This window comes from Amphibalanus amphitrite, unplaced genomic scaffold (genome assembly GCF_019059575.1).
Source record: "Amphibalanus amphitrite isolate SeventyFive unplaced genomic scaffold, NRLGWU_Aamphi_draft 001590F_arrow, whole genome shotgun sequence".
Lineage (NCBI taxonomy): Eukaryota > Metazoa > Arthropoda > Thecostraca > Balanomorpha > Balanidae > Amphibalanus > Amphibalanus amphitrite.
Window position 1 is genome coordinate 69,865 of NW_024883083.1, and position 25,138 is coordinate 95,002.

At 48.3% G+C, this 25,138-nt stretch overlaps 1 long non-coding RNA gene across 1 annotated transcript in view; it reads right to left on the reverse strand.

Annotated features, from left to right (window-relative positions):
- LOC122374033 overlaps window positions 1-7,908 on the reverse strand; it is a 53,705-nt gene extending 45,797 nt beyond the window's left edge. The window contains exon 1 of the long non-coding RNA XR_006255141.1: window positions 7,860-7,908. This is a non-coding gene — a long non-coding RNA (uncharacterized LOC122374033). The remainder of the gene's footprint in view (window positions 1-7,859) is intronic.
- Between the last annotated feature and the right edge of the window lie 17,230 nt (window positions 7,909-25,138).

The window sequence follows — 25,138 nt, forward strand, 5'->3', positions numbered from 1 at the left end:
GGGTGCCAAGGTCACGTAAAGGTCAGGTAAGGGTCATTGATCTTTGAGGACCTTGATTCACTTTTTCGAGTTTTACATGTTCCTGGCATCCGTTTGAACATTTACTTAGTAGGTAGTTACGAGCTAGCGAGCGCAGCGAGCGAAGTGAATCTTTTCAATATAACGGAAAAATCTCAGTATGAGCGGCCCAGCCCGGCCCGGCCCGGCCTGTAACGCTTTTGAGAGGCTTATATCTCAGCAACCGCTAGACCGATTGGCCTGCGGTCTTTCTTTTTTTGCTGGGTAGCCCCATCCCTCCTACCCCGTAATTGACTACTTTTGATATATCTCAGTGACCGTCGTGGCACGTGCCACGTGAAAAGTCAAGGGTGTTCAAGCTGTCTTGCAAAAGTAGTGATTTTGAGAGGCTCGTATCTCAGCAGCCGCTTGGGCGATTGTCTTGCGGTAATTTTTGTAGGGTAGCTGCATCCCTTCTACCAAAGGTCGGATACTCTTGATCTATGTGAGTGACCCCCACTGCACGTGCAAAATACAAAAAGAAGAGGTGCCAAATTTGTTCCCATTTGCATTCCCAATTTGCAGGATCTAGTATCCATTTTGAGTCTCACAACTTGTATATCTCGGATTTTTCCTAAAGGTCATATGAGGTCAGGTCATTTTCGTGACCCCACCATCATAAGTCAATGGGGAAAAATGAAAACTGCTATTCTGGCGCCGGGAACGACTTGACTCCCAACTGACTTGTGCACGGCACCCTACTAACCGCGGTCCCTATCTGTGTACCAAATTTGAGCGTAATCGGTCGAGCCGTTCTCGAGATCTGGAAACGACCCCTGCACGTGCGCACGTGCAGCAGCACCCCAATTCTGGCACATGGATGTGCATTGCCTAGTGGGTGCCTACCTACATGCCAACTTTCAGCGCAATCGGCCAAGTAGTTACCGAGATATTGCAACAATTATAAAAGTGACACCTCTTCGTTTTGCATGTGGCACGTGCATAAGGGGTCACCCACATGCATCGGGAATAGTCCAATACTTGGTAGAAGGAATGAAGCTACCCTACAAAAATTACCGCGTGTAAATCGGTCAAGTGGTTGCTGAGATATAAGCGTCGCAGAATCGTGACCACGGCCGGCCGCTCATGCTCAGAAATTTCCGTTATTCTACGTAAGACTCCGCTCGCTTCGCTCGCTCCGTAACGATAGGTAATCAAAAATCGAGGATGGCAGATGGCAATTTGATTGTTCATGGTAGGTATTGGCAGTCCAATGACGTTTACGGCATGTCTGTACCTATGTCTATTCTGTGATTTTATACCCATGATTTTTTTAACATGTGTCGTTTTTTGTCGAAAACTCAAATCATGACGTCACTAAAACCTCGATATCTTAAAAAAAATTGGACCGATTTTTTGGAAACTTTGTCACAATAAATTTCTACAAATTCCCTAGATGTACCTACCTACACAAAATTTGGCACAAAAAAACATCGTCCCTATGCTAAAATTCTGCACCAGCAACATTCCAAGTGTTTGTGCTTACAAACGAGCAAATTGTCTATATCGACTCTCAGCTGCTCCCGGGTCATGCGCAGCGCCTCGCCGACTGAGCGTAGCCAGCCAGGCTGAGGCGACAAGCCAGCCCGTCACCGCAAGAACGGCGCTGCCTCCCTCCCCCTTCTCCCGACTCCGTCCCCCGACCGGCGCGGCATTCCTCAGGCCACAATAGTGACTCCCCTCCCTCAGCTGACCCGTCCTCAGGTGCGGTGTACACTGGACAAATACCTCTGCGGGGCTGACGGGGTCCATGTTTGAACAAGGGATTAAGGGAAGCCTTCAAACATCTCAGACGGAGTTTTCGCCGAAACTACCAGCTAGCGCCATCCACTGGTGAACGGCGGTACTAAACTTCATTCGCTAGTTCCCGAAACGACACACCATGGCGGCACCGTTGGACACCATCTGGCGGCCGATGCGCATTCCACATTATAGAGTTCAGTGGGGGCGACTAACGGAGCGAGCGAGAGGGTGAGCCTTGCACGTGCGAAATTTCGACGGGGTACCTCCAGCTGACTTGTGCACGGCACCCTACTAATCGGTCTCTAGCGATGTGCCAAATTTGAGCACAATCGGCCCAGCCGTTCTCGAGATCTGGAAGCGGCACCCTGCACGTGCGCACGTGCAAAAAGGGTCCCAACTGACTTTTACACGGCACCCTACTAACCGGTCCCTAACCATGTGCCAAATTTGAGCGCCATCGGTCCAGCCGTTCTCGAGATCTGGAATCGACCCCTGCACGTGCGCACGTGCAGCAGCACCTCAATTCTGGCACATGGATATGCATTGCCTAGTGGGTGCCTACCTTCATGCCAACTTTCAGCGCAATCGGCCAAGTAGTTACCGAGATATTGCAACAATTACAAAAGTGACACCTCTTCGTTTTGCACGTGGCACGTGCACAAGGGGTCACCCACATGCATCGGGAATAGTCCAATACTTGGTAGAAGGAATGAAGCTACCCTACAAAAATTACCGCGTGTAAATCGGTCAAGTGGTTGCTGAGATATAAGCGTCGCAGAATCGTGACCACGGCCGGCCGGCCGGCCGGCCGGCCGCCCATAGGGTGAAGTTGTATAAGAGTACGCACTTAGTGGATTTCTTGCTCTCATTTGTTTAATATTTGAAGGAAAGAAATCGCAAATAGGGAATATTAAAGTTCATTGAATTAGCCATCAACCCATGGGGCAACGACAGCGTAAATGGAAGTGGTCTAAACTGACATTTTCTGAACCGTTGCACTTGCGTACTCTTACCATATGGGGTGTGTAAGAGTACGCACGCCAGGCGGGTGGAGTACGCAAGCATATGAACACACACCTATGCAGCTTGCACTGTCCAAATGCTTAACTTCAAACTCAGAAGGCATTTAAAGGGACCCTCCCACCTTAACATTAGTTATGAGTTGAGATAGCCAAGTTTGCGGCCAGGCTCAGAAACCACCATTTATCCTGGTTGCAACCCCCGCAGCTTTATGGTGTTCAAGAAATTTCTTCCCTTTACTTGCAGGGTGGGACCAGCGTAGTCCCTATCTCTTAACCATTACGGGAATCTGATGACGTCATCAGGCTTTCAAACGTCCGTTAAATGTTTGACTAAAACGTTTAGTAGCACGCGGTGGTATATGCTGCTTTGCGCGCAACAAATGCCGCACTTTCAAATAAAGTCGCTAGGAACAGCGGAGATCCCAAAAAGTAAACAAAAGTAAAAGTAATATCTTGAAAACCGGTGAATATTTTTCGATGAAATTTGGTAGATATTCGTTTTTGCTCTTTCTGAACCGAGCGACATCACTTTCATGCCAATTCATTAACATTTTTGAAGGTGGGAGGGTCCCTTTAAGTTAATTCAAGTATCCAAAAAGAAAAACATAAAATAAATCTTTCAAGTCTATAAATCAGGAAATAATCATGTCGAGTGTTTCTTAAAAAATGCACAATCAAAAAGGAGAATAACTCGTATTTGGAAGAATTTCGGGTACGCATCTGCATCACAGTGCTTCATTGATGATATACCTACAAAACAAACGTCATTGAGCGATAGATAAATAATTATATATTTCTGTATATTCAATTTTATGTATAATTCTGCGTACTCTTACCCTCCTGAACAGTGCGTCCTCTTACCGTACATGCAATTCGCGCACAAAACAACCCCGAAACGTTGTGCAAAACTTCGCAAACAGAATATTGCACTGTACAGTATTTCCCCAGATAACCTCACAAGTTTCCCACAACAATCACGGAAATGTACCTTATCTCAACTGCCAAGTATCAAAATTATTGTACCATATCATAATAATATCATAACGCTCGAAAATAATATTCATCGCCTCAACAGCGTCGCCGCTCAACGCCCACGTTCCGTTGGTGACATGCACGCACTGGCGGCTTCATGTCACTTCATGAACTCGACAAACCCGCGTTGCTAAGCAACCGAAACAGCTGATGCGTACTCTTATCGCCCGCGTACTCTTACCCGCCCTTACCCTACTCAGAAATTTCCGTTAATCTAAGGAAAGACTACGCTCGCTTCGCTCGCTCCGTAACAATTGCTCTACCATGCTAATCATAGCAACTGTATCCATTTCCTCTGCAAGGTCCATTTTCTTCAAGTCTAGCCAACAACGCTCTATTGTATCGACCATAGCAATGAATCTTTTGCTGTCTCCCTCAGGGACAGTTCTGAGGGATTTTAGTTCTTGGATAATTGCATCAACAAATTTTCTAGGATCACCGGTCTTGTCTAAGCGATAAAACATCTCGTCAAAATTGTCTTCGACCCCCTTAACTGTTTCTAGTGCAGGACCGGTCAAACAAGAGCGCAGAGCATATGCGTCTTTTCCATCAGGCCCATGTCACTCCACTTTTGATGACATCATATGGGGGCCTCAGGACAATAATGGCGCGGCGCGCCACAATCGCTTCAAAGCTACTTGCCAACAGTTGCCATTTTTGAAAATATTATTTTGAAATAAAGTTCCAAGTAATAAAAATATTGTAATAAAGTTGTTGAATAAATCGATACCATATCTAAAAACTTACTGAAAAATGATATATTCATAGTAAAAATATAAGCTCGATGCGTTTTTACGTTGCTTTCCTGCAACTGCAGAGGGTTTTTAAATCGTCTATATCTTCAAAACCGGCCATTTCTAAGCATATTGCTGCTCTTTTTTATCGCTAGAAAATTAGTTGGACTTTCCAATGACATCAATGGTTGAGCGATATGTGTAGAGTGTCACCAACAATCTTCAAATGAAGTTAGTCATTTTTACGTTGTAAAGGAATGGAGTACCCCTTTCGAGCATCAGGGGTGACGTCACTCAGGATCTGTCTCTGATTGGTCGGCGGGGGAGTGACTGTACCTTCTATAGATGGCCTTGTTTTCCATACTGTTTTGTCATTAAACGATTGAAGTCTTGCCGAAAACTGGAGTATTCGCGAATGTTTCCCGAGAACCGAGGCTAGAGGCTTAACGTGTACTTCTGATCGTTTAGGAACGTTTTCGGGCATGTGACGGGCATATGTAGCCCTGATAGAATCCAGCGTTGAATCGACCTCTTTCATAAAGGCATCACATTCGTCTAGTACGGAATTCATCACTACGTGAGAAGCGGTTCTATTTATAACAGTGAGCAACCGATCGTTGACTTTGTCAATTTCCTTATGTGCTTCTCTGATATCCTCAAATTTTTCCTTCAAAACTTAAAGGTGTTCGTCATTACGACTTAATTCCATAAATGCATTGCATTTACGGGTAAACTTAGGGGAGAGCGGGGAGAGTTGTATCATGTTCAAGTTGTATCAGGGCGAATTGTGCCAAACTTATCCAATGGATGGCGCTCGCGACACGACCAGCCGACGAGGTTTTCCGGGCGCCATCTTTCCCTGTTCTGTCTTGTGGCTGAGTGGACGCGTCTCGAGGTGAGAGCCGATTTTGTGTTTTTTAATGTCATTCTAAAAAAATAAGTTGCAAGAAAATGTGTGTTTTGGGCATTTAGATGTGCACGAATTTGAAAGATCTCCGTAGCGGTGGTGAGGGTAGGTTCTAAGGCTGCGTGAGTGAAAACGGATTTCTCCAGCTGTCCGCTGTTTTTTTTTAGCACGAGGATGTTTTTTCCAAGATGGCGGCTAGGTACATGTTGTATCAGAGCCGGGTGGGGTATGTTGTAACATGTATGTATGTATGTATGTATGTATGTATGGGTATGTTGCTTTTGATCGCGAAAGCTAAGCCCTGGCGCGCGGTTGTAGGTAGCTAGTCAATGCTCGTTCCATTTCGGCACAATGTGTTGGCTTCTTTGCTCTTAACGGGCCACTTTTGCGTCTAGTCTGTTGATGTTTCGTTGGGATTGCATTACTCCTAAGTTTGGTCTAATAAAGTGAAGCCTTTGAGCATACCTATACATTGTATTAACCCCATTTAATGTTGCTGTTATGTTCAAAACCAGTAGCAAGCACACTCCCTGAAACGTGAAATAGTGATACAAATTACCCCACCATGTGATACAACTCACCCAAGCCATGGGGCAAGTTGTATCAAAAACATTGTTCTATTCGGCAGACCGTAGAAGAAAAACTGGTAGAGGTAGCGGAAAAGTTACTTTGCACAAAAAAGCAGAAGAATCAAGGAAGGGGATGGTATGGAAATAATGAGTTTATCACGGATAGTTACGAGGTTATGGGTCTCGGAGTAAAAACTGATACAACCCACCCCACTCTCCCCTACGCCTTGTATTCGTTCGAAGCCGCTTGATCGTTTCGAGTGTTTCTTCCCCGTCTTGATTCATTTTCTTGATTTCGTTTTCTATTTTTTCCATATGCTAAATTTCCGTAAATGAGATTCCATGTATATCAAATTGTCTGGAGTTACGTTAACCCGCGCCCCGCTGGGGGGGGGGCAGAATCTGCCCCCCCTCCCGTTTTTCGCCAATAACTTCTAAACGCGTTACGCCAGCGACGTCAAACTTTCAGTACCTTATCATACATCAATTTGACACGTTCCCTGAAAATTTGAGCGAAATCCGTCGGAAAATTTTTGAGAAATTGACGTTTTAGTGACGTCATGTTCGCCATTTTCGCCTCAAAAACGGCAAAATTTCAAACGCCGCTAACATCTTCATTTTTAAAGGAATCAAGACGTAACAAAAAAGGTTATACGTGATTCTACTTTGTCTATCAAATGGCTATCTCGGTTTTTTGAAAATTTTGGATTTTGGCCAAAAATTTTCCAAAAAACTGACTTTTTTGGGAAAATATTTATAAAATCCAAAATTTTGAGTTTATCGAAAAAACCGGAATATATGTCAAAGAAGTGGTCTATGTGCACCCACATACCAATTTTTAGAAGAATCGGTTCAAAAATGTGGGAGTTATTCGAAATTTTATGACGTCACGACACACAAAAATTTTGAAAAATGATTTTTTTTGGAAGTTCTAGACCTCGTACGGAAACAAAAATAGCACCATTCGATTCGCCGTGAAAAACTGCATCGGATAGACACCTTTTTAGGCCTTAACAACCAACTTCAAAATTTGACCTCACTTGACCTGACCTTGACCTGACCTCGACCTGAAATTCATCCAGAGGTGGTCCATATCACTTATTGAGTGTGCCTATTGAATTCCATGAGTAAAATGACCCATAAAACATGTGTCGCACATGCCCTTTTCTATATTTTGTTTTTGGTGACCTGACCTGACCTGACCTGACCTTGACCTTGACCTTTGAATGACATTGTGTGCAACGAATATTGTCTTGGTAGTCTAAGAACACGTTTTGGGCAATCAGTCTCAGTCCATTCTTCGGCAACTACGGTGCAAGGCCGATACTGTACAAACTTGCATTTTGTACCCTTGACCTGACCTTGACCTGACCTCTGACCTACTTAAGCAAAAAAATTTGGGCTCTTAAGATCCGCCTTGTTGAGAGCTTTCGATTGCCGTTTTCCCCGTCTTTCTACGACCATCGGTTCGGAAGTTAGACAGGGGGGGCAGAATCTGCCCCCCCCCCCCCAGCAGGGCGCGTATGGCTGAATAGCCCAGCGGGGCGCGGGTTAAAGCTCGTAGATGAAATGTAACGTAAACGAACGTTGGCACCGTGATGAATAATTTGCGTTCAATTTTCAGTACAAATTTCATCCTGAAACATAATACAAAATTAAAAACACTGTACATATTATCGCTTATAACGAATACTTTCGATCGAATACACGGCGTTTAGGTAGGCGTACAATAGCAAACAAATCCGAATAAGGAAACTAGATACAAACATATATGAAACGTATAAATGGTACTTACTACGGTGCGCGTAGTCCTGGTCATAATCATGATAAATACAAATTACCAACTATCAAGATAAAAAGAAATCAAGGATAAACATAAACAAGGCCCTAAAGGTTGCACGGACTAATTTCTACTAAACCTACCAGAATATAGTTTCACGGTTGGATATTTTAATAAATATTCAATCAAAACTTCTTTATTATTTTCTTGTTATCATTAATAAGCAATTTTATAAATTGACTTTCAATTTGCTAGCCTTTTACCGGCAAAATAACTTTCTAGTATTGGGTCAACATAGTTGTGTAGCAGTAGGAACCATATCTGGCAAAACCCCTATGCCTACATACAGCAGAAAAGCAGCCACCAGGTGTCGCCACAGTCGCCACTTGGTCGCCACACAGATGTCGCGCGCGTCGCCAATCGCCACACTACCGATTTCCATAAGGACGCATATGTACGGATATGTATGGGAAAGTCACCCTTAAGGATTACGCTTACATCCTTTGCTTATGAGGTCGATGGTTGGAAATTGGGAGGGGCTCAGCTATTTTCGACCACGGATATTGCTTTATCACACGATGAGGAACATTCTGATAAGCGTTTTATGTGTCATAACAGCACAAAAGTATTTTTAATCATTTTTCAAAAATAGCCGTTCTGCCGTATCTTTTTTTTTCTTTTTTTTCCAATTTATTAACGGCACGAACATTAATTGACATCAGTGGTGGAACTTTTTGTTTTTCATTGGGGTTGTAGTTTGCCGGAGCCCAGGGTATACCCCCACCAAAACCCGAAAAGTCCCCGGATTCGGCCCACTATTTTTCGGGAGGGGCCCACATTTTCAGTTACAAAAAATAAAAAAATAAAATAAAAGTGGTCCATCTCCAGGGAGAGACGGCTGACCCTGTCGTCCCTCCATTGGCTATGTGCCTGGTTGTAGGTACTCGGGTATCGCCAGTCGCCACCATGGTCGTGGCCATAGGCGGCGGAACGGGGAGGGCACCGGGGAACCGTGCCCCCTTTGATTTTGGCATTTTAACATTAGCCCTATGGGCGTTGCATGGAAAGAATGGGATCAAAAGTCGACAGTGCCCCCCTTAATTGAGGGTGTTCCGCCGCTAGTTACTGGTCGTGGCGATTCGGAAACGGTAGGTAAACGCCCAAAATCACAGTCCCTATGAATACTTGTTTCTTTCCACATTTGACACAAACATTACTCAGTATTGGAGCAGGGCTCTTTCCCTACGAGTAACAATTTAATCCACTCGTGGCAATTGACAACGAAGACCTAAACAGGAATACGTTATTTTTAGACTAAAAAACTTAAAACGAGTCCATCTTTGTATATTAATGCCACTGTCGTCTGGAATACGTCTATTACGGAAACGGGTAGTATAAACCGGAATAGTGACTGATCAGACATGAGATATTTTGCAAACGAGGACAACATACCGAACACAATGCCGCAAAGGAACATAACACTGGATCTAAATTATCTCAACCTGAGGAAACTAAATAAAAATGCCACAGCCTTTTCATATCACCGAATACTTCAATTAACTAGATGATCTTCTTTTTTCAACGAGCAAATGTATTATGCATTGTTTGGCGAATCGTAAACAAAACGCATACTCTTCACAGCCACGATGGCTAGGAACACATGGCGGCTTGTTTGTCTGCCCCTGAGACACTGAACGTACACCGATTTTCAGCTAAATCGAAAGACCCCGCCGTTTACCGTTAAAATGTTAGTTGGCCGTTAATTCGTTAACGGTGCAAAATACCACCCCAAAGAGGCACATTTTCGGAATAAGCGCATCGAGGAGGCCCTGTATACCGATTTTCAGCCAAATCGAAAGACGCCGCCGTTTCCCGTAAAAATGTTAATTGGTTGTTAACTCGTTAACGGTGCAAAATGCTACCTCAAAGAAGTACATTTTCGGAATCAGCGCATCAAGCAGGCCCTGTATACCAATTTTAAGCTAAATCGAAAGACCCCCGCCGTTTCCGGTTAAATGTTAATTAGCCGTTAACTCGTTAACGGTGCAAAATACTGCCCCAAAGAGGTACATTTTCGGAATCAGCGCATCAAGGAGGCCCTGTATACCGATTTTCAGCTAAATCGAAAGACCCCGCCGTTTCCCGTTAAAATGTTAATTGGTCATGAACTCGTTAACGGTGCAAAATACCACCCCAAAGAGGCATATTTTCGGAATCAGCGCATCGAGGAGACTCTGGATACCGATTTTCAGCCAAATTGAAAGACTCCGAAATATGCTGCTGTGAGGCTGATATTCGTTGCTGCTGATTTGACAGACGTCGCCAAAACCTTGCATTTGTATCAAATGCGTCATGCTGGCTTACATGTGACTTATCGTTTGCATCGTTTGCATTCTGTTCGCGAACCTGCCAGTAAGATTATCAGCACTAATTATCGCACAGGATTGGTTTTTACTTTTTGTGGTCGTCAACGTTGATTTCCAAGTGTCGTCATTTTAGCCAAATATTCGTGCTGATTGGTGGTATTGTGCCAACTGACAAAATTGCGAACAGAGTGATATTTCACTTAAGAAATGTATTTGATATTATGATTATGGTGATTGAATGCTACATAGGGTGGAGGCTTAGGTTATGTTAATTTATTTCTGAAGCTTGCTGTTTTGTGTCAAATTTTTCATCTATGCTTATCTCTTTGATAAGCACAGCCCACAGGTATGAAATATTTAGTGAGAAAACCCAAAAGTACAGTGGCGGATCAGGATTCAGGGGGGGGGGGGGCAAAATGGGCATTTGCCCCTCCCAAACGGCATAATTTTAATATTACGCCTATGGACGAGGCATGGAAAGAATCGATAAATTATTATGGTTTGCCCTCCTTTCATGTTACATGTTAAGATTTTTTGGAACACTTTCAATATGATTCACTTAGTATGCTTAAGAAGTGTGAAGTGATTGACTTTCATATCATGCTCTGCTCACTGTCTCAGCGGAATAATATGTTCTTAACAGAGCACTTTCAATGTTTTTAGCATCTGGAATTCAAAAAGATGTCCTAATTTATTGATATCTTCACTTTCTTGATATATCTCAATTACCGTAAGGTGGGGCTATTTGAGACAGTGGGGCTATTTGAGACAGTATTTAAAATTGCTCTAAAATAAAAACCACTTAAAATTTATGCTTAATTTTTTGCTCAGGCGATTTACTGCCAGATTCCACACCTCCCTGTACAAAAATATCACACCAAAATCAAACGATCTTTATTTTATAGCGATTTTAAATACTGTCTCAAATAGCCCCACTGTCTCAAACAGCCCCACTTTACGGTATCTGCTTCTGAAGGGATACATATTTTCTTCATTTTCATGTGTTTCAGGCTAATTCTTAATTTTCCAATGTTGGGGTTGTAGTTTTGCCATTGGGGTTGTACTTTTAAAATTGGGGTTGTAGCTACACCCCCCACAGTATATAAAGTTCCGCATGTGATTGACATTCTTAACATTGTTAACAGGCTTACAAACTGATGTTATACCCCAAAGTATCAATTACATGGCGCTCCGAGCCTTCCAACACGCCAGACCAGCGGCAAAGGCGCTGTCGGCTGGCCCTAACCAGACCCCTCGGCGCTACGTCCACCCACGCACCCGTCACCCCCTCCCCATCCCGGCACCCCCCCCCCCCACCGGACATCGCCAGGTCCCCCCCCCCCTCCTTCACCGGTACCAACCACTGGACACATACGACCGGTGACCCAACGCTCGGCTAGACATCGGGCTGGGCAGGGAACAACAGCAATCAGCCACTTATCACACTGTCACACCACATATCACACTTATTTTGTAAATTCGTCCATCAACGACCTGCGGCCTATGCCCGTAACCGCACAAAAACGCACCCTCCTTCTCGACAGGCTCGGCCGCCGCCGGCGCTCAGCACCGGGGCCGGTGGCGGAGGATAGGCCGCCAGTTTTTAAATCACGCTCAAAGACAGCGAACTACGAACGAAAAAAAAAAACAAGGCCGGGCCGGCGACGCGGGCGACAGCGCCAAAGAGGGCGCCGCCACGGGAGGCCGGGGCAGCCAATCCACCGGGCGACGGCTGCGACGCCGCGCCGACCGTCGGACCCCGCCAACGACCCCAAGTGGGCGGGAAATCGCCCCCGCACAGGTTTTGAAGGATTTGGATAGGAATCATGGTAGAAGCTGTGCTTAAAGCGAAAGCGAAGTTAAGGCCCTGCATCCGAAATGATTTTTGAAACTGTTTTCCATTTTAACTCAAACTTATTACATGATTTCTGCCTCACAGCGCTTCTATACTCCTTTTCAGCCTCTATTTTCAATATTGCATGAAATTGCTCTTTACTTGGAGTATGTTTTTTATACCTTGCAACGAATATTGCACGTTTAGCGAGTGTGAAGATTAATATCTTAAGTTGATCTTCTTCTGTTAGTCTTGGAAAGATCCACGACTGTGCTGTAATGTTAATAATTAAGTTGTACTCATTTTTAATATACCTTGTTATTTCTTTACAAAGTTTTGCACTATCGCACATTCCCAAAGAATGTGATATAATGTCTCACTCTCCGTTTTACAGAAGGTACATAATGGACTATCGGTCTTTCCAATACGAAATAAAAATGTATTTGTGGATATGATCCTATTAATAACACGATAATGGAAAGCTTGTAAAGAAGTGTTGCTAGTTGATTGTCGGACGTCATGCAATGTGCCTTCATGCATAAAACCAACGTCTCTGTGCCATTTACGTTCAATATGTGTATGATTCGTCTGACTTGTTTCTTGTTTACGCTTTGCTGCGACAAATTCCGTATATGCCAAACGTGATGTATTTATTTTTCTCGAAAGTAATGCTATTTTATAAGGCAATATAGGGTGAAAGGTTTTGCAAGCAGCAATATTGCCATATGTAGCTTGTGTTATACTGTGTGTTATGCTCCTTATCAATGATGCGTGGCACAAGAAAGACATTTGTATGTTAAATGATTTGTTTAAAGTATCTTTGTCTAATAAAGTCCCACTGTTATTGCAATATAAATCCGCAATAAACCTCAATCCACTTTCGTTCCATTTTTTCACAATGCTCGTTTTAAATTTGGTGTTGTCCGAGAACCATATGATGTCTGTTAATATGTGTTCTGGCTCTGTACGAAAATCTTGGCACAAATCTACCCAAGCATTCAACACATCACACCAAAATCTTGATAGATACACTTATCGCACAGGGGTGGTTGGAGTATGACATGGAACATGGGCAGGAATATAGGATTAACTGATAGGAGTGCGAGCGAGACGAACCCATTCGCTGAAGCCGCCGGCAGGACCGCAGCAGCCAGCGCAGGCCACGTGGGAGGTGACGAGACGAGCGTCACTGCTCCCGCCGCCAGCCCAGCAGCAGCCAGCCGACGCAGCCGACCCGCAGCCACGCCCCCAGAGGCGCCGCCGCCGCACGCAGCTCCGAACCCGTCGCCTCTGCCCGGAGCTAGCCTGCCAGGGCAAAAATCGCGATCCGAACCACCACCTGTCAGCAGACAAGCTGTGTGCCAGTCTCGACCGCGGACAGTGCAAAAGACATATAAAGAAAGCACACTTAAGAACGAACAGGTCACGCTAGATTCTAGAAATACTCTCTGATATCCTTATAACTAGACAGGTCTCCAGCCCTCCCCAGTCCCCCCGAGCGACGATCCCCTGAGGCATGAATGTCACCGGCACGGTTAACAGACCGCCGGGCACCACCCTCCCCCTCCCCCTCTGCGCCACCCGCCATGCCCCGGCCCGGCGGAACTCCGGGACGGCCCAACCCGCCACTAGCGCCACCCTCCGGTGACAGCGGGTAAGTTAAGCTCTCACGTGGCTCACCAGACGGCAGCGTCCGACTCGCCCCTCTCACCGTCTCTCCCCGCCGACCGCTCTCCCCAGACACCGGTGCAGGCAAGGGCGGCGAGCCGGCCCCCGACGTCACGGGCAGGGGCGGCCCCAGGGCGCCCGCCGCGGCCGAGGGCCGGACGCCGGGAGACGCCGAGCGGCTCCGAGTCCTCGGGGTCCCGCCACCGCCGCCCGCCGACCGGTCGGCGGCAGCGACGGCGCCGGCCGTCGGCACCGCCTCCAGAGGCGGCGAAAGCCGAACCAGACCGACAGGCGCCTCGCGGGCGCAGTCCAGCAGCGGCGACGATGACGCTCCAGGCCGGCCACGATCCGCCGCGCCGCCGGAGCCGACAGGCGGCGACCGGGAGTCGGGAGCAGCCGAACCAGAGGCGACGCCCGGACTCCGAACCTCCAGCTCCATGGCGACGCCGAACTCCGACGGTGTGCGCCCTCTTTCCCGGCGCCTCCACTCCTCTCTCCGCAGGGCCGGGCCGCGCGGGCCCTCCCCGCTCACGGCCTGAGCGCGCCCCTGCGTGGGGCAGCGAGAGGCTCCCGTCTGCGCCAGCTGACGCACCGCCTCCGGCTCCGTGATGCGAATTGGAGCCGAGTCACGTGTTCGGCATGCAAAAATGTCGCCCGACCTCGTGAAGGTGGAGAAAATGACGCCTTCTTTCTTCAACCGCAACAGGTCCGAAAACATGTTCTGACGGCGCGGGGTGAGAGACTCTGACACGAACAGGCCAGAGCCTCTTAACCTTGTCTTAGTTCTGAATAAGACGTCTCTGTCAGAGCCGGATGCCGCCGAAGTGAAGTCGATTAAAACTTTTCCATTTTTCAATCGAATCATTGCCCTCACCTGAGAGGGGTCCAGGGCGTGCCTCATGTGTTGCTGCACTAGAGTCTGGATCCGGCGTGCGGCGTCCTCGCGGCGAGTCTGCGTCTGAATCGCCGGCCCAGAAAATACCAGCGAGGTCAGCCGCCCCTCCTGCTGCCGTCGGTCCTCAGCTAGCTCCATCTGCTGGAGTCTCCGTCTCAGCTCCGCGGTCTCCTTCTGCAGCTGGAGAATGTCGGTGTCCGCGGAGTGCTGTCGCTCGGACACCGCCGTGAGGGAGTCCATTGCGAAGGACAGGGACTCTTCTATCGCCACAAGGCGCTTATCGTTTGAGTCACGAATTTCTTTCACGCACTTCGCGTTTTCCCTCGCGATGAACTCTTTGAGTTCGGCACAAATGTCGCCGTCACTCTGCCCCTCTTGCGCTGGGGAGCACACCTTCCGCCGTTTGGGCATGGCTGGTCCGCACAGTCACAGTCACAATCAGCCGACCAGGCTCGCTCGCCCACCGCCGCGCGCACCGCCGCGCGCGTCCGACCCGGTCGAGGTCAACCGGCCAACTGTCGTTCTGCCGTATCTTTCAATGCAAGGTGCCATCGGTCATCCCCGACGTGACGTCACGCCGGGGATTGCCAGATTTTCCTACTAGACTTCGACGCCCCCTGAACATAAATAAGATATGAGATCATGACATGTTCAAATTTCAAAATTAACTATGCCTGGTTAAACGATTATTCAAATAAATAGCGTCCCGAATTTTAAGCATGATACAAAAAGACCACAGTACTTCCGCCGTACATATCGCCGTTGCCTTTCTGGCGATACAGGCCCCCTCATGTCATCGAAAGTGGAGTGACGTGTAGAGGTGGCAAAATGTGGACCCGAGGACCCGGTCCAAAGAACCAGTCTGGACCCATACGGGTCCAGACCGGTTCCTGGAAATTTTCGGACGGGTCCAACCGGGTCCTACCATAAACTGTATATCTTGCACACTACACATTATTGCAAAATATGAAGTGAATGAAGCGAATGTTTCTTGGTACACAGCAGCTCATGAGTATTCCCAGTGAGAAATAGGCTGTTTTACATGATGCAACTAATGATACCTACAAGTGGTTCGTATTAATTGACTTTGGGGAACCGGGTCCAACTGGTTCCGATTCCAACTAAGGCCGGGTCCGACTGGTTCCAGAAATGTCCAGCCGGGTCTGGTTCGAGTCTGGTTCCCAAAATTTTCATCTTTTGCCACCTCTAGTGACGTGGGTCTGCGTCAGGGGGCTGTCATCCCGAGCTTTCCTATGTGCCGGGCGCCCGACTGTTTAACATTACCCGTGACGTCACCGGGGCGTACACTTGTCAGCTGGCCTTCCCCGCAAGTTTGGCCCTGAATACGATTTTGAGGGTCACGGTTGTAAACAAGTTCCTTTCCGGAAACGTTCCGGAAACGCTGGAAACGTTGTCATCCTTTTACTTTCCGGAAATTGCTTCATTACTACTTTGCGCCTAAAATCACTAACCCTCGCCGGCACAGGGAGTTGAGTTGATGCAATCCCCCTAAGGTTTTTCGCGAATAACTCGCGTAAAAAGCGGCTGATCGTGACGAAACTTTCAGTACCTTCGCATTGATCAATTGTACACCTACCCTGAAAATTTCATGACCCTGACCCAAATGACCTTTGACCTGTGACCTACTTTCCGAGACCATGTTTGGCCGGAATCGCGATTCGGCGTATGTCGGCTCGCATTAGCCGCGCGTTTGCAAGCTTTTCGTGGTTTCAAATGTTCAAACATGTGATTTGATGTTGCTCTTATGCATTAGGGTGGATGTCAAGGTCACCCAGGTCAGGTCAGGTCATTGACCTTTGGTGACCTCGGTTCACTTTTTCGAGTTTTACATGTTTCTAGGCTAGCTTTTGGAGCTGATTTCGAATTTAGTAACCATTTGAACATTTACGAAGTAGTTTTGGTGCCTTCGTAACATGTTACGAAGCTGTCAGAGGCGCGAAGGAGGGTCGTACCAGCCCCCCTGCCGTCGAATGACGCAAAACGGCCTGTGCCGGCGAGGGTTAAGCAAAGGCTACTTAACGCTTTCCTAATTGTAAAGTGTTGCATTGTCTGCATGGTGAGGAGAACGCTTACCGCTCAGAAGGGCGGTGTGTTGTGAGGAGGGCGCCGACAGGTCAGGAGGGCGCTGTACGAATTACGATGAACGGCGACGCTGACTGGTCGGGAGGGCGATGCATGGTGATGAGGGCGCTATGCGTTGCAAAAGGCGCAAGCTGGTCAGGAGGGCGCTGAACGCGAAGATGTCGCCGACAGGCGAGGGCGCTGACAGGTCAGGATGGCACTGCACGGTGATTAGAGCTGCGACAGATCTGGAGAACGCTGTCCGTGAAGAGGGCGCCGACAAGGCAGCAGGGCGCTGTATGGTGGGGAGAGCGCCGACAGGTCAGGAGGGCGCCCATGGTGAGGACGATGCTGTACGATGAGAAGGGCACCATACGAGTGAAGAGGGCGCTGACAGGTCAGGAGGACACTGTATAAAGAGGAGGGCGCGGCCGCGGACAAGGTGAGGAAGGCGATCTACGGTCAGGAGGGCGCCGACAGATCAGGAGGGCCGTCTACGGTGAAAAGGACACCGACTTGTCAGGAGGGCGCTGAACGTAGCGGGAGCCGGTCTGGAGGGCTTTGTATGGTTAGGAGGCCGCTATAGGAGGATGGCGACAGGTCAGGAGGGCACTGTACGGTGAAGAGGGCGCTATAATACGATAGGCGCTGCCAGGTCAGGAGGGCGCTGACAAGTGTGGAGGGCGAGACAGATCAGGAGGATGCTGTGTGATAATGTCCATGAGGGCGCTAACTGGTCTGCCCGGAGGGCGCCGAATGTGAAGAGGGTGCCGACAGGCCAGGAGAGCGCTGAAGGGCGAGAAGGGTGCCGACAGATGAGATGGGCGCCGAGCAGACAGAAGGGCGCTGAAGGTGAGCCGAGGGCGCTAGATGGTCAGGTGATTGGGAGTGGATATCCGGCATTTCAGGATTGTGGGTGCATCTTCACCCACAAAGAGATATAAAATTGTAAATCTGGGCGCCAGTACCGCATGATGACGTCGCAATGGCTTACCGTCGAGGGCGACTAGAGTGCTGGACACTGAAAAGGCGCCATCGGCGCACAGAATGATCGTGGAAGGCGCTGCATTCCGGGCGCCTTCGGCGCCTGGATGGCGTCTTTCCAGAGGGCGCCTGCTAGATTTGGGAGGGGCTAAAGCCCTAGTGTGCCCCTCCCCCTTGGCTGCGCCCCTGAGTCCTTTGTCTAGCGATTTTCGAAGCATGTATCGCGTCCGTAGGGGCCTTGGGAGCTGCCGGTGACCACAGGGGCCTTATAAGGACCCTGATGACTCGGGAGGGAACCCGTAGGCCGTATACGGCTTACGGGTCCCGAGTCATGTGGGCCATATCACCACAGGGCACCGCATCTTTTTCGAGATGAATGACCGTTCTTAAGCGTGTCGCATTTTTCTGAGCATGATCTGGCGTTTACAGCCTGACGGCCCCTCTCCTGTCCGGCTGACAGCTTACTGACAAGCCACCTGGCGATCGCCAACTCAACCCTAATTACGACGTTGTCCGATAGGTGGCGGGGTCATACAATCCCAGTCAGGACAAGGGATTCTCATTATTGTTTTGCTATCATATTTTCCCCCCTTTTAAAGTCATTTAAAAGCGCTATTGCACAAGTAATTTTTCGATTAGCAGCGATTCCAGCGGCCGCATCAGGGTCCGGATGGAGCCAGGGAGCGTATGCTCCGGTGACGTCACCGTAATGTTGCAGATTTGTAACATTAGCGAGCCCGGACGATCTTACCTAACTTATACGGCCTTGGGTCTGCGTAGGGTGCGCCGCCCGGTCTCATTGCTTCCAGGGAAGGCAGCAGCACATCTTCGAGGAGCTAAGCTCTCTAAGATGCGGCCGCATGTGGGCCCGTTATCCGATACAGTTCGCCACATCCATGCCGATCAACCCAACCCCAAACGTGCACGCTATCTCGGGCACTCAGTGCTGTCAGATGGGGAAGACGGTAATCCTCCAGATTCCTCCAAATTCCATTACAAACCCTGTGCGCAATCCTCTAGATTGGGACCTTCAAAACGGTCGGGTGAAATAAAATGCCACGTTTAAAAACAAAGACTGCAGCTTTGCACACCTCAGCCCCCTCCAAACTCCAAAGTCATATGGCAGCATGGGCGTGACCTTTCCTACTAGCCCATAGGGTTCTGGGTTGCGTTTAAAATGCGACTTTTCGCACTCGGTTTTCAAGGTCTCGTAGTGTGGGCATCCTCATATAAAGTATGTTAAAAGATAGCTACAACCTTTTTATTTCCATTTTTGGGATGAAAAGCTCAAGCTCATCCAACCGTTTTCGAGATACTCGTCCATATATGACCCCATGTTTTTGACACTTGGGAATCTCGGGCAAATCTCGTGGTCAAATATCGGGCAGACCAAAACTTTTTTCGTCATGTGCGGCAAACCATGGCTGCAAAGCAAAGTAGGGGTGAGCGCGCTGGTGAGGGTGAGTTGTAAGTTGGCATACCTGACCTTTGATTCAAGCCGGATTTTGTGGCGCCAACCTCATGTTTAGGTCAGGTCAGGTGACTGACCTATGACGTCATAAGTGAGCCTCTGCACGGTCTTGGAAAGGTCGAAACACCGCAATTCAATCAATGCAAGATCTATCACAGGTAGATGAAACTTACAGAACTTGTCAAATTCCCTAATTCTCAAAAGCTGTTAACTTCGGATTTCTCCTAAGGGTCACCTAAGGTCAGGTAGGTCAGGTGATCTGACCATTATAAGCCATTGGGGGAATACCTATAGAGACAGTTATTTTGGCGCTGACAGTGATCTTGACTTGACGGAAAAGACACAAATGGACTCAGAAAGACCTGCCGAATTGAATAATGTGCAACAGCTTTATTTCTATTATAGCTTTCGGAAGACTTCAGTCTTCCTTCGTCAGCCTGTCAGAGCTCTGAAAATACATACTAACGACCAACATTGAAAAGACAATACACAAATGCTGTTCGAAAGATACCATTGCAAATAGATCAAGCTGGTGTAAACAATCATTGCAATACAATTATACCAAGGATGCTCACAGTTAGGTCGAAAGGTTTCTTCATGTATCACATTTGATAAAATTCCTTGAAGTTTCTTTTTAAACACATTGTTAAGTAACAGTGACAGAATGAGAAGGCATGAGGCTGGCCCATCACCCTAATTCAAGAGTTTGCAAATTTGCACACAACTGCCCATAAAGGCCTTTGTTTCCACAATTCCATGTATGATGAAGAGCGTTTTTTTTAAGCATACGATAGTAGGTATTAAGTACTTAGCCAGCATAATTTGCAAGACTTTAACCCGCAACCCGTTGGGGTCTGCCGAGCAACGCGCCCTGTTGGGGGGGGGGGGCAATTTGCCCCCCCCCCTAAGATCTCGTAAACCACGCAACATAGCGACAAGCGGCAAACGTTGTTGGATAGCCCCAACAGGGAACTACCTTGTGGCCCAATTCATTGACCTAGGTCAAACCGAAGACGTCATAGGTCAGGTGAAATGTCGAATTTTCACCGTTTACAGGCATTTCAAGAAATGCGTTGTAAAATCGTGTAAAATGTATTTCATTGAAAATCATCGATGGGGAAATGCTCGTCAATCACATATTCTGCTATTTGAGGTCACTGATACCAGGTCAGGTCACTGAGGGTCACAATATGAAAATATCATGTTATGCATGTTTTATGGTCCATTGTAACTACATGCCAAATGCGATTATGTGGGTCAGGCAGCCTTTGGGGTCATTAAATGGTGTAATAATCACGGTGAGAAATATTTGAAACGCTATTGGTCTATTGTGTTATCAAAATATCAATGGGAACTGTCGCTTTTTAAGTGGAAAACTCAATATAATCGGGAATGTGAATGAAAAAATGGCATCTCCCGTGGTGTTTCTGCATTATGGGGAGATTTTAAATCGCAGTGATACCACGATGAGATAAGCCTTACCTATAAAATAGCTGTTCTGGGGTTTTCATTTCAATATAAAGCCCTGACACACGATACCCTATCCATATATCTAGCAAGAAATAACCATTATTGCAGTGTCATTGCCTGTTCGGGTCGGTAGTCTGTGCAGTGTGCACCCAGCAGAGCCGTCCGTTCAGCACACGGTAGGGAAGAGTGGGGCGCATTCGTGCAAAAATGGATAAATTCATATATCTGTTCTTTGGTTAGTGCAACGGCCAGGGGTGTCGTTTTTCAAAATTGATTGGTAGTGCTTCAGGCCAGGGGCCCTGAGCCATATAGGGGCACTTCCAATCTGATGACAAATGCCACTCATTTTATCATATAGGTACGGGTAAAGGCGACGCCTATGTCTGACAAAACATGCTTTGTTAGATTATGTCAAGTTGGTGCATATAAATTGTATGTTCTGGCGCCCTGCGTGGCCCATTGATTGTTAAAATGTGATGTGCAACCTATGTACGGGCCCGTAAGGCACTTTGTTGCATTTAGATTTGACTTTATGGGTAAATAACAAAGCCAGCATGCTTTGTTACTTAACCGCCCAAGAGGTCAGGCAAAGAGGCTAAGCAAAATCACATCAGCCAAAACAAAACAAAACACAAACTGACACACTTCAATGAAATCCTCGCCGGGACAGAGACTCTCCCGGGCTCACCACTCACCAGTCTCAGCGACCCGCTCTAGTGCGCGTCGGTCCCGAGTCTGTGCGCTCCGCGAACCGCTCCAAAACGCCGTTCCTCCCGGCGCGCCGGTCCAGCCCTGCTTTTTTATCTTGACATGCGATATATTCGTCAAAATACAACTACATGCTCTCTCGGCTGATACACGGTTACAGAAAACATGTCACCAGTCCCTCTGGCATCACTCGATCGGGATCTCAGTACTAGCCCCCACGGCAACCCATCAGATATTTACACCACGATGCTACAGCGTTCTGACCTTCTGGCTGCAACTTCCAGAGGTCCTTCAAACCTCGCTCCTGACTAGATACGTGTTAGTTGACTCTGAGAATACAGCACCACAGTAACCCGGGAGCACTGTCAACGCGTCAATTAGGTGATCCGCTCAGGTCCCTGGGAAGGTTCAACACTTGACTGAGTGTTACCACCGCTGGTCGTAACGTTGGCACGCCATCTCACGGATGACGAGTCTAAAGGATGAAAAAGTCATCAGACAGGTGAGATGACCAGATTCTACTGGAGGGGAAGGGGATAACAACGGAAATATAAGATTCTTTGCTCACACAACGTTTGCAATAACTCAAGTCGGTACAGGTAAGATAAATCAAACCGAACTGTGACACGTTCAAACAGACCGTCTCGTCCGCACGTCACTCGCCCCAGGGAGCCTTGCACAGCGTTCGACCAGTGCGGACTCGAGCGGCCTCGGTACTAGCGCTCATCACATCTATCGCTCCTGTCTCCTCGGACTGCACCGCTCCTGTCGCTTCTCAAACTCTCGTCTGAGCCGCTTACGGACGCACCAAAATGACGCTACTCCCGGCGAGCCGCCCCACCAGACCTCCTTTACCACCGACCGAAGGCGTTTGTTCGCTGCGGTGTCTCAGCGACAAAGCGGCGCATCTCCTCCTCCATGTCCAGCTTGTCCAGCCGCTCTGGGTAGCTGGCGAGCACGGCCGCCTGGCAGAGCCGCTCCTGGATGAGTGTTGAACGCAGGTAGGTCTTCAGCCGCCGAAGCAGGCTGAAGCTCCTTTCCGCGGAGCACCAGGTGGCCGGCGGCGTTAGCAACAGCTTGACGTATGTCAAGCTGTCGGGCAGGATGGCGCGCACGGTGGCGTCGCGGAGGACGGTCACGACATCTTGCAGGGAGGCCAGCTGCACACCTCGCTGCCGACAGATGTCCTGCAGCATCTGGCAGTGGAGGACGGCCCTGTCCACCTCCAGCCCAAAGAAGGCGGCGGCCCGCGCCACGCCAGCCGCATCTCCGGTCAGCAGCGCCGTCTCGGCCTGGAGCAGGCGCTGCTGGTCCCCGCCGGTGTACCGGGTGTCGAGGGAGGCCAGCAGCCGGTCCACCACCTCCAGATACACACGCCGCTAGGCGTCGCGAGGTGTGGATGGGTGGTCCGGCGGCACTCCGTCGTCCAGGCGGCGGGGTGGTCGGCTCTGGCGGACGTTTCGGGGCTCGTCCACCCCCAGCGTCTCCGCTTGGGAGACTGTCGCCTCCTAGAACTGGTCGTACTTATCCCGCTGGCCGGTCACGGCCGCGTGCAGTGACTCAATCAGCCCCAGGTTGTCCGACAGGGACTGACTTTGGCCCTGAACAGAGCGCATAGCCGGCGTCGTGAGGCGGAGCACGTGGTGCGCGAGGCGGACACCGAAGAAGAATCGGAACTCGCGCAGGAGTCGAGCGAAGCCACTCGCCGTGCTCGCCACGGTGGAGCGGGACGATGAATCGTCGGCGATGGCCTCCAGGCTGTCACCCAGCGCCACATAGTTTTCCATGATGGACGCCAAGCACCCTTCACGGCACGTCCACCGGGTGGGGCAGAGGGGGCGGAGCGCGGTTGACGCCCCTGCGTCCCGCAGGTTCACCTGTCGCTTTGGCGAGTCGCGGTAAAAGGTGACCAACTTGGCCACCTCGTGGATAGGGTCGCGTACCTCGCGCACACCGTCCAGAGTGTCTTGCACCACCAGGTTGAGCCGGTGCGCGGTGCAATGCACAAAAAGTGCACGCGGCTCCAGTGCCTTCAGGCGACTCTGCACTCCTGATGGTTAAACGAGAGACAACTATCTTAGGTGCCAGCCCACCTCAACGCTTAATGGAAAATGGGTGAATGAACCAGAAGCAGACTGTTAAGCGATGGGTGATCCAATCAGGACAGTGAAGGCGTAGAAACAGGATAGATTCAGAACTAGTGCGAAATGGCAATGAGCAGAATGATATGATTGAGGTATCAACAGTAAAAACACATGTAGGTATGTACCTATCTAAAATTTATAAGTGGTTTTAGTTACCACTTACCATTGAAGTTACTTGCTATCATGTTGATTTTATACATAAGAACCTCATTCATTTTATTTGTATGACATGTTTGAATGCAATTTTCTCAATAAGTGAAGAAAAATGTTGGTAGTGCTCAACAACACATTGGTAGTGCTCAGCTGAACATTGGTAGTGCTCGGGCACTCCCAGGCCTATACAAAACGACGCCCCTGGCAACGGCAAAATTCTTGATTGGAGTATAGAAAGAAACTATTGCAGATATTTTTCCTCTTAAAAGTTATCCTCTAAAATTATTGCTTCTATTAGAAAAAATGACTTTTAATAACTCTGAACGTTTGCACGAAACTGCCCCACCTATGGGCAGAAGCGGCGGAACACCTTCAATTAACCCTCGCCCGCCCATGGAGGGGGGGGGGGGGGTTGCCACCCCCAGGTAGTTTTACTGCTCTGCACTCAAAACTTTTTTAGAGCTAGAAGCCTGATTTTTCGTATAGCTGCTCATCTATCCTTTCTTGACGTCCACTGAAAATTTCAAGTTTTTTGTGGTTTTTACTTTCGGTGATATGACCTTGTTCTTCAGGTCATGCCATGACCCAAATGACAAATCGACACCTTTTTTTTAAACCCCACATCTGCTCTCCCGTGAATTTCCGGGAGGCACGAAAGATCTCCTTTTAAAAGTGTCCAATCGTCCGATCCTGATCAAATATGTGTGTTCGACGTTCGTAGGCCTGTTCTGGTATTGCTTTATCTGCCAAGACAGACAAACTTGAGAAAAATCGAGTGATTGTACCTTTTTTGAAGGTCTCTAACCAACTTGTCTGAAATTCACCGGAGAACAAATGTGGGGTTTAAAAAAAAGGTGTCGAAATATCCAATATCTTGCGTTGGCTATGCCAGTAGCGGCGGAACAGGAGGGGGCACTGCATGGACTTTTGGTCCCATTCTTTTCATGCAACGCCCATAGCGCTAATGTTAAAATGCCAAAATTAAAGGGGCACGGTACCCCGGTGCCCTCCCCGTTCCGCCGCCTATGGGCTATGGGTCTTGTGAGCTTTTGACACCTTGATTTCGGCCTTTTTGCCAGTCTTACCTCCCACCTACCATGTAACATGTTGTTCGACGATGTACCGATGTCAAGGTCAGGGTCAAGGTCAACCTAGGTCATCTACAAACATTGCTTTTTAGGCAAGCTGAATTTACTTTTCGTGAAGTTTCTTCGACTGTATTTTTGATAAAAGCTTCTCATTTCATGATCTCATGTAATACCTATGGACACATAAACAATCGGTGCACACATCAGTAGGCCTACCTATACACACAGACACACACATACATACAAACACATATCATTGACCTAACTTGACCTGAAATGACCTCAGCAGCAAAAACTTGGTCGGATAGTGTGACAAAGAGGTTCTTGCTGGCTTGGCACCACAATTCGGCATAGTCATCGGTGTATGATGAGCAGCGCACTTGATATCCAACGGTGACCCAAAACAGCAACATTTTTTTAGTTTGGCCTCA